The sequence below is a fragment of the Adelges cooleyi genome, unplaced genomic scaffold (assembly GCF_023614345.1).
Source record: "Adelges cooleyi isolate 19-005CV unplaced genomic scaffold, UGA_ACOO_1.1 ACOO_flye_CR_arks_rails_tigmint_CR_PRNA_452, whole genome shotgun sequence".
Classification (NCBI taxonomy): Eukaryota; Metazoa; Arthropoda; class Insecta; order Hemiptera; family Adelgidae; genus Adelges; species Adelges cooleyi.
The window spans coordinates 54,168-68,558 of record NW_026096136.1 but is presented as its reverse complement, the minus strand read 5'-3'; the positions used below and the strand labels follow the sequence as shown (position 1 = coordinate 68,558).

The following is a 14,391-nucleotide window of genomic DNA, read 5'->3' as shown; positions in this document are numbered from 1 at the left end:
AGATTTAAAAATTCCTGTAAACCTGTGACCTCCCCGTCACCACTATGCCCCGACCCAACTATGCTCCGTCCCCACTATGCACCGACCCCACTGTACTGGTTTTTTTAAATTTAATTATTACTTCCATACCTATTATTCAACCTAATCTCCCAGGATTGAACCTGGGCATTTTTATTAAAATAACAAGTTGTTTAAAATTATTTCTTGGACACTTATCTGTTAATATTCTCAGCGATCTGTCCTACAAAATATAGTAGCCTAATAGCTAACCTAACCAACCAGTTGACTAAAAACGACAACGGTTAGGTTAGTTAGGTTAGAATTATAGATTTTTCTATGTTTGTTTAACTAATTGTAAAATAAGCTTACCTAAAAATATAATGATCAGGTACGATTACAATATTCGTGCACCGATGGTAATCTTAATTAAATACCTGTCGGTTACAGCAGCGAACAAAGTCAATCTAACTCATTTGCGACAAGAACATGCGACTATGGCAAAAAATACAAACAGTTTAAACAGTTTACTTATGTGCGCTCTAATCGGCCGGACCGGATAAATACAGAAAAAGCGATAACAGCGTAATTAATGGTTTTAGGTTTTATTTCTTTTTAGCTGTAACTGTCCATTTTATTTGACGTTTTACAAATATTGCTCTATCCTTAAATGTTCGTTAGGCGGATAACTACTTCAAAAACATTTGTGAATTTAAACAAAATTTAACGAATTTTAGTAATTATTTAAAAGTGAAAACATTTATAAATACAAATAGAAGAAAAAGGGGGTTTAAAAATACTGTTAGTGGACCTTTATTTTATACAGCCGACTAAATAAAATATCTCCATGATGCCACTTCATCTTTCAATTATTCACTGAACAATTTTTGTTTATTTTTTCAAAACACCGAAAATTTTTAATAATGCTAATTATGCCTGTACTCGAATTGCATCCAAATTTAGTTGTTTGAGAGGGTACCCTCAAGACACACATATCACTTGCAGTTTTTTAGAAATTATATTCACTATTAGACTACATGCACAAGTATTCTACTCAATCTCGATAGATTTAGTTATCTCAATATGTAGTTAAAAAAAAAAATCAATAATTAATTCTAAAAAGTCGCTATAAGTCAAAAACATTTTTTATAATTCATATTATATTATGTAGCATTATAATTGACGTCTTATTGTTACAAAAGAAAAAATGACATTTGTATATGATATTAGGCCCTCAGATCTCGTCAGTTGCCTTCGCCCTATCCTTAATAAATATATATATATATATTTGAATATTAATTAAAGAAAAATTTAACTTTCCGTAAAGATAATTGCGAAAAATCCGTGACTCTCCGATCCCACAATGCGGGCTATTTTATTATTTCAATTTATATTGAAAATTGCCGACTATTATTTAAGACAATTTTTTATTTTCATTTTTCATTTCCATACCTGTTATTCAACCTAATCCCCTAGGATTGAACCCGGGCAATTTTTATTTAAATAACAAGTTGTTTGAAATTATTACTTGAACATTGTATTTGTTAATATAATGCTCAGGTTCGATTGCAATATTCGTGCACCGATGGTAATCATTAATCTTGATTAAATAATTGTCGGTTTACAGCACCGAACCTGCAAGTGAATCTAACTCATTTGAGACAACAACAAGCGACTATGGAGAAAAATACAAACATCGCGGTAACAAGTTACATTTTTTAAATGACACGGCTTGGTCCTATACAAAAACGAACCGGACGAACACTTTAGTCACCGGTAATGGCCTCAGGTGCAAATTCCTCGTCAAAGCCGTTAAAAAGGTAGACTTTTTTTACGCTCGAGTCTCGTTCTGTCAAACATCAGAAAACTATCAGATTCTATACATTATATAAACTCATATATGTTTTTTACAATCACCTTTTTTCAGCCAAACTTATTGGACGACTACAGCAAGACGGAACCCTCAAACCTTCAGCGTGAAACAGTTTATTTATGTGAGCACTAGTCGGCCGTAGCGGATAAATACAGAAAAAGCGATAATAGATGTAAGTAAAGGTTTTAGGTTTTCTTTTCGTTTTAGCTGTAACTGTCCATTTTATTTGACGTTTTACAATTATTTCCCTAGCCTTAAGTGTTCTTCAGGCGGTTAACTACTTCAAAATGATTTGTGAATTTAAAAAAAAAATTAACGAATTTTAGTAATTATTTAAAAGTGTAAACATTTTAAAATCAAAATAGAAGAAGAAAAATGGGGTTTAAAAATACCGTTTATGCACCTTTATTTTATACAGCTGATTAATAATATAGCTTCTTGATGACACTTCATCTTTCGACTATTCACTGAACAATTTTTTTTTTTTCAAAACGCCGAAAATTTTTAATAATGCTAATTATGCCTGTACTCGAATTGCATCCAAATTTAGTTGTTTGAGAGGGTACCCTCAAGACACACATATCACTTACAGTTTTTTAGAAATTATATTCACTATTAGACTACATGCACAAGTATTCTACTCATTCTAAAAATCAATTGTGTTATTATATTTATCAACGGAACCCGTTGATAAATTGGAGGGTCGATGAATACTAGCGTTTCTCGCAGGATGGATTAATAAACGGCAATAAGTGTCAGGACGACTTTACCTGCCAAACAGTTATTACTAGAGGGGTCGGCTGAGGTTTGTGTCACACACCAGCTCTGGCAATCGTCATTCGATCACAAAGACTTTACTCGTTCGGTCGCGAATTTCTTTTGCCCATTTTTAGTGAATTTCCTACCAAAAAAACAATTCATCATGTTCAAAATCTATATTGTCACATCGGTTGCAGTGCTATCGCTTTGGTTGGACATTGGTACCGCCACGGGTGGATCTCGGCTTCAACACGAATATACTCACGACGACTATGTTTATGCCGTGCTATCAGCAAACGTTGTCAACTTTACCATCGTCGATAAAAACCAATACGTCGAAATTACATTGTTAGTAGAAGGCGTAGGTCTCACGAAAGATGTAATGGTGCGTACGACTTTAGCTTTTAAGAGGCGTGGATCATTATGCTTCACAGATCAACAATATAAGTATGCCGACTCCGAGAGAAACTCGTTTGAAATAGTAAGTCCGACATTTATGTTTTTTATACTTCGAATATGAATAATATCGGCTTGTACATTTTTTAAATACCATCGTACCCGTGGAGCATTACTTTTAACAAAACAATTGCAGTTAGTTTAATACTGATATATTCTGTTCGTTCATATAGTATAAGATATAAAAATGTGTCAAAATTGTTTTTAGTCAGTAGTTTCGTTAGGTCTAGTTTAGGTGACAATTGTATTGATAAAATACGTTGGTATAAGCTTTAAACACTTGGTCGTACTGTTAAACGTAAAAATGCTATGCTTGTGCGTTACGTTTTTTTTATTATTTTGAAAAAAAAAATCAAAAATTAATTCTAAAAAGTCGCTAAAGGTTAAAAACATTTTTTATAATTCATATTCTATTGAATATGAATCATTATAGTTGACGTCTTATTGTAACAAAAGAAAATATAACATTTGTATAAGATATTAGACCCTCATATCTCGTCAGTTGCCTTCGCCCTATCCTTTATAAATAAATAAATATATAAAAATATATATATATATATGAATATTAATTGTAATACCCTTAATGATTTTTAATTGCAAGCAAATGGTACACGAATGTATTTAACCAACAAGTTGAAGATCGATGAAAATGTCGTGGAAGGAAAGTTGTTCCTGTGCCTTAACAGACCACGGTTATCGACCAGAAATTCGTCACATGGTCGTTGGGTACATCAGGGTGATTTTGGTTGGATCGTCTGGCCTGTACCACCGATGTATCTGTTTCGTAGATATGCATACGAAGTGTAAGTATGTTATAGATAAACTTTACATATCGTTAGTAGTATTTCACTAATGAGTGAAATAGTAACGCATTAAGTTACTTAAGGAATATTAAATAATTACCAAGTTCAAATAATATCTTCCTGTTTTGGTGATAATTATTTGTTGATCAAGAAAAATTTAACTTCCCGTAAAGATAATTGCGCAAAATCCGTGACTTCGATTCTACAATGCTGGCTATTTTATTATTTCAATTTATATTGAAAATAGACGACTATTATTTACGACAATTTTTTATTTTAATTTTCATTTCCATACCTGTTATTCAGCCTAATCCCCTAGAACTGAACCTGGGCAATTTTTATTTAAATAACAAGTTGTTTGAAATTATTACTTGAATATCTATTTGTTAATATAATGCTCAGGTTCGACTACAATATTCGTACGCCGATGGTAATCACTAATCTTGATTAAATAATTGTCGGTTTACAGCACTGAACCTGCAAGTGAATCTAACTCATTTGAGACAACAACAAGCGACTATGGAAAAAAATACAAACATCGCGGTCCTATACAAAAATGAACCGGACGAACACTTTAGACACCGGTAATAGGCTCAGGTGCAAATTCCTCGTCAAAGCCGTTATAAAGGTAGACTTTTTTTACGCTCGAGTCGCGTTCTGTCAAACATCAGAAAACTATCAGATTCTATAAATTATATAAACTCATATATGTTTTTCACAATCCCCTTTTTTTCAGCCAAACTTATTGGACGACTACAGCAAGACGGAACCCTCAAACCTTCAGCGTGAAACAGTTTATTTATGTGAGCACTAGTCGGCCGTAGCGGATAAATACAGAAAAAGCGATAATAGATGTAAGTAAAGGTTTTAGGTTTTCTTTTCGTTTTAGCTGTAACTGTCCATTTTATTTGACGTTTTACAATTATTTCCCTAGCCTTAAGTGTTCTTCAGGCGGTTAACTACTTCAAAATGATTTGTGAATTTAAAAAAAAAATTAACGAATTTTAGTAATTATTTAAAAGTGTAAACATTTTAAAATCAAAATTGAAGAAGAAAAATGGGGTTTAAAAATACCGTTTATGCACCTTTATTTTATACAGCTGATTAATAATTTAGCTTCGTGATGACACTTCATTTACTGAACAATTTTTGTTTTGTTTTTTCAGAACGCCGAAAAAATTAAGTAATGCTAATTATGCCTGTACTCGAATTGCACCCAAATTTAGTTGTTTGAGAGGGTACCTGAAGTCGCACATATCACCTAAATTTTTTTTAGAAATTATATTCACTATTAAACTATATGCACGAGTATTTTGCACTCATTCTAAAAATCGATTTTATTATAATTTTATCGAATTATAAATATAAAGTTATTATACTCATTCGGTGTGTTTTGTCAAAAATATATATTGAGTAAAAATATTATGTCTTATACTTGTATTTAATTAACTAATCTAATTAAAATAGAAAATTATAAAACAGATTCACATTAAATATTTTTAAAGATTGCAACATTCACAAGGATACTATAACAATTGAGACAAATTGTTTGTAAAGACGATCCAGGTGATTTAAACCAAATATTTACTTCTTTTACATGTTTATCAATAGATAACATTAAGTAGGTGTTATTGTTTTTAAATTAATCAGGTAAGGATAACCAGAACATGTTTTGAAACAATCGTCATTAAATATTTCAAACAGGTTCTGTATTTTAAATAAAAGTATTCGGTATTCGGTTTCTAAAATAATATTCACAAACGATAATGAAATTTACTCAATCAATGTTAGCTTTACAAGTAGATCAATGTACAATACAATGTTTTGCATACAATCAAATTGTAAACATCAATTTAGTATTAACGAAAAAAAAAAATTGTTAAAAGATGAAGTGGCATACTTACAATTTTTTTTTTCAGAACGCCGAAAAAATTGAGTAATACTAATTATGTCTGGACTCAAATTGCAACCAACTTTAGTTGTTTGTGAAGGTACCTCAAGTCACACATATCACTTACAGCTTTGTATATAAATTAGCCCTAAATTTTACTTATGGTATATATAAATACAGATTGTAAATATTTAAAAAAAAAAAATGTATAAACAAATTATTTAAAAAATGCAAAAAATACAATAGGTCAAACCAAAATTATTTTTTTAACCATTTTTTTAAAAATTACTTTTTTGATTTTTTTCTTGTACTAGTTTTCTAGCATTCTTTAATTGATAATAGCTAAAATTAAAGATATAAAATTGCAATAATTTAACTTATTAAAAAACTGTTTGTCCACTGGACACCGGCCTGTCACCGTTGTGCCTACATCCCCACAATAAATTACAAGTGGTTTATTTGTAGAATTCAGTAATAATTATAGTCTGTAATAACCGTTAAAACCAAAATACTCATTAACTGGAACCTTGCATAGTTTATGTCATACATATTGGCAGCTTGCAACAGTTTTTAAAAAATAATGAGTAATTAAGTATGAATAATAATAAATGTTACTGAATGTGTTGTATCTACTATTGATACTAGTTACCATGAACCCTATTTTTGCAAGTTAAAACACCGATAATATAAGTATACATATATCATTAAGGAACCCTAACTTGTGAACTCAATGAAGAGTAGAGACTGTGTACACATTATGACTTCCAGTTTTTTAGAAATTATATTCACTTACAGACTTCATACACAAATTAAACTCATTCTAAAAATCAATTGTGTTTTAATTTTATATAATTCTAAATATAATGTTATTTTACCGATTAGTTGCAGAATAGCAGTCCAAATACTGTTTAGGCTAAAAATACTGTCCTAACAGTCTGGAACCAATTTTTAAATTAAATGTTAAAAACTTCTAAAAGCTGAACTTTGACAATGCTTAATCAAGGAATAATTTTTCAATTGTTATCTCCTAACATCATTCTGAGCTAGTTACTCCATCCATCAATTACAATTACTTAGTCGATGTCTTGAACACACAAATCTTGTAACCCTATGCTATAGGTTACAATAAAATTGGTCCTGGTTCAGTGTTAACTTAAGCTTGTTTGTTTAATAACAAACAGTGAGTAAAAATGTACATTTTTAGTATAATTATAGTCAATACCTATATTATAATATTTTAGCAATATGCAGTGTGTCGAAGAGGTTTGCCATTATATTTTATATTAAAACAATTACTTTTTTTAACGACAAACATAACTGTCATAGGGTACCAAAATTTTGGACATACCTTCAAGCTATTCCAAAAAGATCCTAAGCGTGACACCAAAGGCATATATATTTAGCTAACGATAAGCAGTGTGTCAAAGCGTGTTAACATTGCAACCGTCTTGGTTACATTAGTACATACGAATCAAGAAAAAAGTGTAACATTTCATACGTTGTTTATGCAAGTCTGTAGTAAAGACAATGGGTAAACTAAATTTCAATTAACTGTTCAGCATATCACAACTGATTAACACAAGAAAAGTTAAATCAAATATGTGTAATCCAGTATAGTTATCGTTTACAACAGCGAATGGTGAAATATACGGTTTACTAAATTACAAAGCCGACAATAGTTTTTAAATCTTGGCTACCGACACATCGTATTAGACCAAAAAACGTATATCGTATTTGTAATACATTATAATACGTGACATTTGGTGATGTCATATTTCTTATTACCTTTAACACGGACAAGACTATACGAGTACACCATTTAATGTCCGGTATGTTAAAAATGTACAAGTCATAATATAAGGTTTTTTATTATATTTGTACGAATAGTATACCGTATTTACACCACAAACGCATCGGTTTAACGAAAAAGATGTAATAGCATAAAAGCTTTCTTTTCGACAAATACCAGTGTTTTTTTGTTTTTATTAAGTAAACGAATCGTGTCAACACCAAAGTCACCGGTCTATCGGGACTCAAAAAACGTACAATACGAAATACTAGCCGGCGTCTGCACTCGCAACCAATCGATACGTACGATTGAATTAAAGGAAAAATATTGAGTACAAATTTGTAATACCTAGTTTTTTAATTATACAAAATTATTAACTACGAGGCACGAACAGCAAAGTATCCGAAATGCGAAATGAAAGAAAATAGTGATAAACGACTGGGATAGGGACGCCGATTGTTATCTAGCATGGTTGGGTCGAACTCGGTTATAAATGATAACACGGTAACTGATAAGCCGTACACACTTCGTATGGCGGTAAACACATAGTTTATTCAAATATTATAGGATTTTCTTGTGAACAAAATATTAGAGCTCATAACAAAAAACAAATTAATAAACACATTCAATCGAATAGTATGTAGTTTTCTCACTTCCTTCGATAAAATCCATTTTTAAATAGTTAGAGTATTACAAAATGCGATGCTGTAAATATTTTATACAGCAACATGTACGATATAAAATACAGTATGTATATATAGGCATTGTTAATTAAATAAAAGTTAGCTATAAAATTACTTTTAACGAAACAATATAACATAGTTTATTAATAGTATCTGACGATTTTTTACGAAAACTTAATTACGATAGTTAAAAAAAAACGAAAATTCACAACTCAATCTTAACGTGTGACACTAATAGTGTAGGTATCTATTTTTATATTAGCATACAACTAAAACAGTGTTTCTGTAAAGTCCTTAAATTCATATATAAGATTAAATTGATAATAAATCATAACCAATTTTTTATATTGACCATATATTCTTTAATGTTCTTCTACATCACAGAATTCTCTCTTAAAGTTCTATATTCTCTAAATATTTTGTTTAATATTCAATCTATACTCTCTTCCAAAAAACTGTTAATAGTATTGTCCAAATGATATTAGGTATCAAATTTACATTATTTTATTAAGATTGATTTGTCATGCAATATCATGTTCTCAGCAGTAGCGTATCTAGAATTTGTCAACGGTTAGGGAGGGGGAATACAGATTATAACATCCATACCTATTCAATATAAACATATATTCATATTATTATATACATGTTGCATGTAAACAAAAGTTTGGATTCTTAATTACAAAACAAAGTCTAATTTTCTCGAGGACAGTGAAAGAATATTGAGTACTTCATTATGTGTGACTGTTATATTTTTGTGTACTGTTAGGGCCCTGGGGGGATACAACCCACGTATACCCCCCCTCCCGTAAGTAAGCCACTGGTTTTCAGTTATATGACCATTAAGACAATTACAACTTTAGTCTAAATAAAAATAAAATTAAAAAAGACATACTCCGTGTACCCTTTAAATGAATAATTTCCAATCGATCACGCAATGTTTTTCGGAATTGATATCACTTTTAAATAAATATACATAGTTTTATTAATCGTTTGATGCCCAGTCTTCTTATAAAATATTTACTGTTGATAATTTTTAAAAACAATCTACACTTTTTTCCACCCAAGTAAAACAACTTGACGCGTCGCACCGCGACCCCAGCCGGTGGCGGATGCTAACTACATTCGTCACCGCTGGGTGGCGAACGTATCTCTTACCTTAGTCCGTCAGGTCGCGGGTCGGCAGCGCGAACCGGTCGCCGCCGCCGTTAGCTGCCCACTACTTCCTATGTGGATACCGTTTCGACGATACATTTTGTTAAAAAACCATATGTTTATTTTGTTCAAATAAATTTATCCGTAATATCTGAACACCAGTGTACCCTTTATTTCAACCCCCATCTATCTCGACCACAACAAACTATACTGTTTCTCTAAACTAATAATAATCAATTCATTTTTCTAACAGCCGATAGAGTGTAATATTCTTTTCAATCAATTTGTTTTTTAATGCTGAAAACGATGGCACAAAAAAAATAAGGATAGGTAGTGTAGATAGTAGATAATCTCTTGTTTTGTTCAGAAAAATCACCTAAAATAGGTTTCGAATTAATTAAAATGTCATACGTAAGTATAGTCTCTACGTGTTAACACGTATTATTTTCACATAGTTCTCTTTCTTTCTTTTATTTAAAAAAAATGAATGAGTTAAATTTATTTAAAATTTACAAATTGTTTGAATTTGAAACCAAAACTCAAATTAACGTAAATGTTTTAAATATGTGTCAAACTTGGACACTAATACATAAGGAAGGCGATTACAAATGTACAAGGAATCATATTATGAAAATTTGTGAACGTAACAATAATATTGATGGCTTTATTTGGAGGTAATTTTTTTCACAACAAACTTAATTTACCGGACACTTTTTTGTTTAGAAATTAATTTGATGCAAAGCGTCATATTTAATTTTTTCTTTTCAATATTTCTATAAAACAAAATGCAATTTAATTCCATACTACAAATTTTGTTTTTATCAAAATATTAAAATAAAATATAGATTACCTTACATTTATTTATCTAATATAATATAACCCTATATAATTTCATTTTTTGACAATTTGTCCAATACTTAAATGGTAAGGGAACGAAAAATGTTAAATACTAAGTTGCAAATAATATACAATATATGGCAAAAATTAATTTAGGTGCCATTTTTAGTATGCCAACTACTTCTAAGGTGAATAAATATTAAGTATTTCTAATTATGATACTTTTAAAGTTTTATTTTCCAAGTTATGACGGAAGTCTAATAAAAAATTACCTATTATGGCATATCAATTGGATGGATTCCATTTTTGTTTTTATGTAAAACTTAGTATTTTTTATTTAGCAATTAGAAAATCATCTGTCGTATTAGAAAACTACTTAAAAACAAGTAAAATAAATAAATGCTTATGAAAACAAAATTTGATGAATTCGGTTAAGGTACATACTCCAGTAAATGACTTGGCGTTTTAGTATTTATTTTTAAAAACTTTGACGCGTTCTATTATACTTTATAGTTAGGAGAAATTTTTTATTATTAGAACATTTAAGTTAAATATTTTTAATTTATTTAATTTTAACTTGAATATTGTGTTTTTACCTGGTGCGTTGATTGAAACGACATACACTTTTTGTACAATTAACTAGTTTTGTATTGTGTTAAAAAAAATATTTCACATCTATATGCATTATCTGGTTTTTCAATTTTTTAGTTAACCGCTCTATGTTTTAATAATATTAAATAAATAGAAACATGTAATAGCAAAAAATTCAAATATTGAAAGACATTTTGACTAGTTCAAAACAAAACTAAGTAATTGGCTACCTAATATTTAAGCAAACACTTGGAACGACTATAATGGTTTTTTAATTAAAATAAATTTGATAATCAACCATAAAGTTTTAGTTTATCAGTCAATTTTTTTTGCTTTGGTGTATATTTTATTTATAAACATTTTTTATAATAAACTAATTGGTTATTATAGGAACCCAAAAAATTGAACGAGGGAGAAAGTAGGGATTGTCTGGTCCCTGGCAGCGACGGCGGTGGTGCCATTAGACTTGTTGGAGGACGTAGGCATTACAGTCGGCCTAACCCGTGCACAGCCGCCTTTAATGGAGCCACATTTAACGGCCAGGTGGTTGTGTACTCTGGGCTGGTGATAAGGCCTTCGTCCTTGTCGCGGCGCAACCGTCGAGGTATCCGGAAAACCCCACGTAGTAAACATAAGTGACATTTATAAATATTAGAAACATTTTCTTTTCTACATTTAATTTGATTGATGTTTTAGGCTGTTACCAGTGTGGGGTCGATGGCCACCTCGCCAGGAACTGTTCGGCATCAGGTCCGTTGGCTACTCATTCTGGCAGTCCTACACCAAGTCCTGCTGGGGTGTCTCAGGTATTGATGTCACCATCGCCGTCACTGAACGATTATTCGGAGTGGACGAGTGATTGTTCAGAGCGACGACGGAGACAGCAACATCTGGGACACCGAATGGGTCGACAACGGACCTGACGACCATTATGACCCATCTAAATATTAACAATCGGACGGGAAATCCAGATGGGGCAGACAATCCACAACAGGAAGGCTAGACGGAGGACAGTGATCAAAATGATTTGTCTATAAGGCAAGAAAAATTTATGTGCAGGATAATTTAATAATACAATTTCTTTTAAAAACCATTGAAACTTCATTATTTTTATATTATAAAATAATAAAAAAATGACTATAACTTTAGAAAACATTCATTTATTTTCCAAAGAAAAATAGTATTTTTTCCAAAACCCTCTCAATATATATATATATATATATAATATACATTCTTGTGTTGACATTTACAATAATACTTTATAAGCAATAAGTATTGTATTTGAATTTTTTTTGTTTTTTAGTGCTTTGTCCTCCGGCTAGACTTCCTGTTTTTTATATACAAAAAAATAAAAAAACAAAAAAAATAGAAAAAAACCAAAAAATTATATTTTGTGATTTGTTAACTTATAAGACTGAGATGCACTTCTATTCTAGAAATATTTCTCATGTGGCAGATTAACATGAAGTTAATTATTTTAAGTTGATACTTCACTTTATATTCTCCAAATAGACAATAAACAAAAACATTTCCTTTATCATATTTTTAGTTCTAATAAATGTATTTAGGATATAATAAGAAATTGAGACTTTTGTCGACGGATACAATTCACTTGTAGGCTAGATATGCACAAATGTTATTTACTATAATATAATGAAAAGTATAACTTGCTTTGTATCTTCTAGTTAATTTATAATTAAAACTGAATGATACTTTGGTTATTTTCCCCAGTTTTTTTTCAAATTTTCCCATAATTTTTAAGCATTTTTCGGGAGTACTCAATTTGAAACTTACACGCATTTTGTAAAACTTTCTCAGCTTTTTGAATTTTCTTTATTTTTATTATTTTTATTTTGGGCAACGCGAACAATTGTTATGAAAATTTAATAATACAGCGACTCATCTGATGTAACTTCATAAATATGTAGACGAACATTTTTAAAACATTTTAATTATGAATTATTAATTTTCATTTTTAATTCGTTCCTTGTTTCTATGACTGCAAAGATATTACATTGATCCCTATTTTATAAGCCGGATCCACACTGTCTTTCAAAAGTTTTTTTGATTTATAATTACAATATAAAATTTAATATTTTTTTTATGTTGACAAATGGCTAAGTTTATATTCCACACCTATGAAGGTCGGCGTGGCGGTGGTGGCGGTAGGGGAGGTCGAGGTAGAAGAAGGGGCGGCGGTGGCACCGGTGAGCCGAAGGCACCATTTCGAGGGCGTAAGTTGTTACTATATCGGTTAACCGATTTTCTCATATTATGTATAACCTCAACTAACCTTATAATATATTTCAGGATGTAATCTGTGCACCGCTCGGGGCCACCGGGCAGCAGACTGTCTCAAGAAGAAGTGGCAGGACGGGGGTAATAAAAAAACTCCTCCTGCCTCTGCTGAAGGGGCAAATTACGCTGCTGCCTACGCCATCAATATAGACGACCCATAGACTTCACCTCCTCTAACCGCCCAGGAAGAAGAAACCACCGCCACCGATCTGGAGGAGGAGCCGTTCAATTAATAAAGTAAAATATTTTACTTAAGTACTTGAATAATATTCAAACCTGGGTTCTTTTTAATTAGGTACTTGAAACATTTACAGTAAAAAATTCAAAATATTTTTTTTTTTATTCTGATACATTATACTATACTTTTGACTCATTAATTTTCCATTTTTTTTGGTTTTGTGTTTTCTTAGAAGCTATAAACTTGATTTTTTCAATGTTCGATTTGATTTTTAATAATCGCTTTATCCTTTTTTTTTTTTATTATTACTACTTTACCCAAACATTTTAGTCGTCAATTAAAAGTTTGGAAGTCGACATTTTTTTTGACACCCCCTTATGAATATTTTACGAGTATTCTTATAAATTATATTTCTGTATGAGATTTATTTAATAAATTTGCGACCCCCAAGCCCTCAATTACGGTCCTGTCTATGATTTAACTCTCAAATGTCTGATTTTTTTGTATATTTCTAACAAATATATTTCAAACTAATTTAAACTCACCTTACTTTTTGTTTATTGTAAAATAAATATAAGAAATGTGACAATATTTATTTTGTGTGTAATTAAAATTTACATATGTGATTACTTGTTTAGGAAGGTAAAAGGGGAAAACAGAAGATAATAGAAGATAAATCGGAGAAGCAACACGGTGCAAAAACATAAAATTTACTGGTAAAAACATGTTATATGTAATAAATGTAAAATAATTTGTGTTTTACACCAAAAAAAAATTGTTTTTCTGTTTTCCGTTGTAATTAATTTTAATTTGCAACCTCATTTATGTGTAATATAAACTAAAAGTAAATACAACTTCAGGGAAAGGCTTCGGTCAATGTGTAAATAATGGAGGACGCCATTTAATTGATGTATTGTTTAAAACCAAGTAATTTTTTTTTTAATGAAAAATGGCATAGAATTTGTAACTCAAAAATAAAAAAAAATTTTCTGGATCTTTGTTTGTTAGTTTGTAATTGCCTTTTGAAATCAGGGAGGTTTTTTTGCCGGACCCTGTATTTGGCATTCTCGTATTATTTTAAACC

The 14,391-nt window shown here is 30.5% G+C and overlaps 1 long non-coding RNA gene across 1 annotated transcript; it reads left to right on the top strand.

The window, feature by feature from the left end:
- The first annotated feature begins 1,712 nt into the window (after window positions 1-1,712).
- LOC126842230 (uncharacterized) lies at window positions 1,713-2,993 on the top strand. Its single transcript, XR_007686288.1, has 3 exons — window positions 1,713-1,817; window positions 1,925-2,042; window positions 2,827-2,993. It is a non-coding gene; the product is annotated as an uncharacterized LOC126842230 (long non-coding RNA).
- Window positions 2,994-14,391: the final 11,398 nt, after the last annotated feature.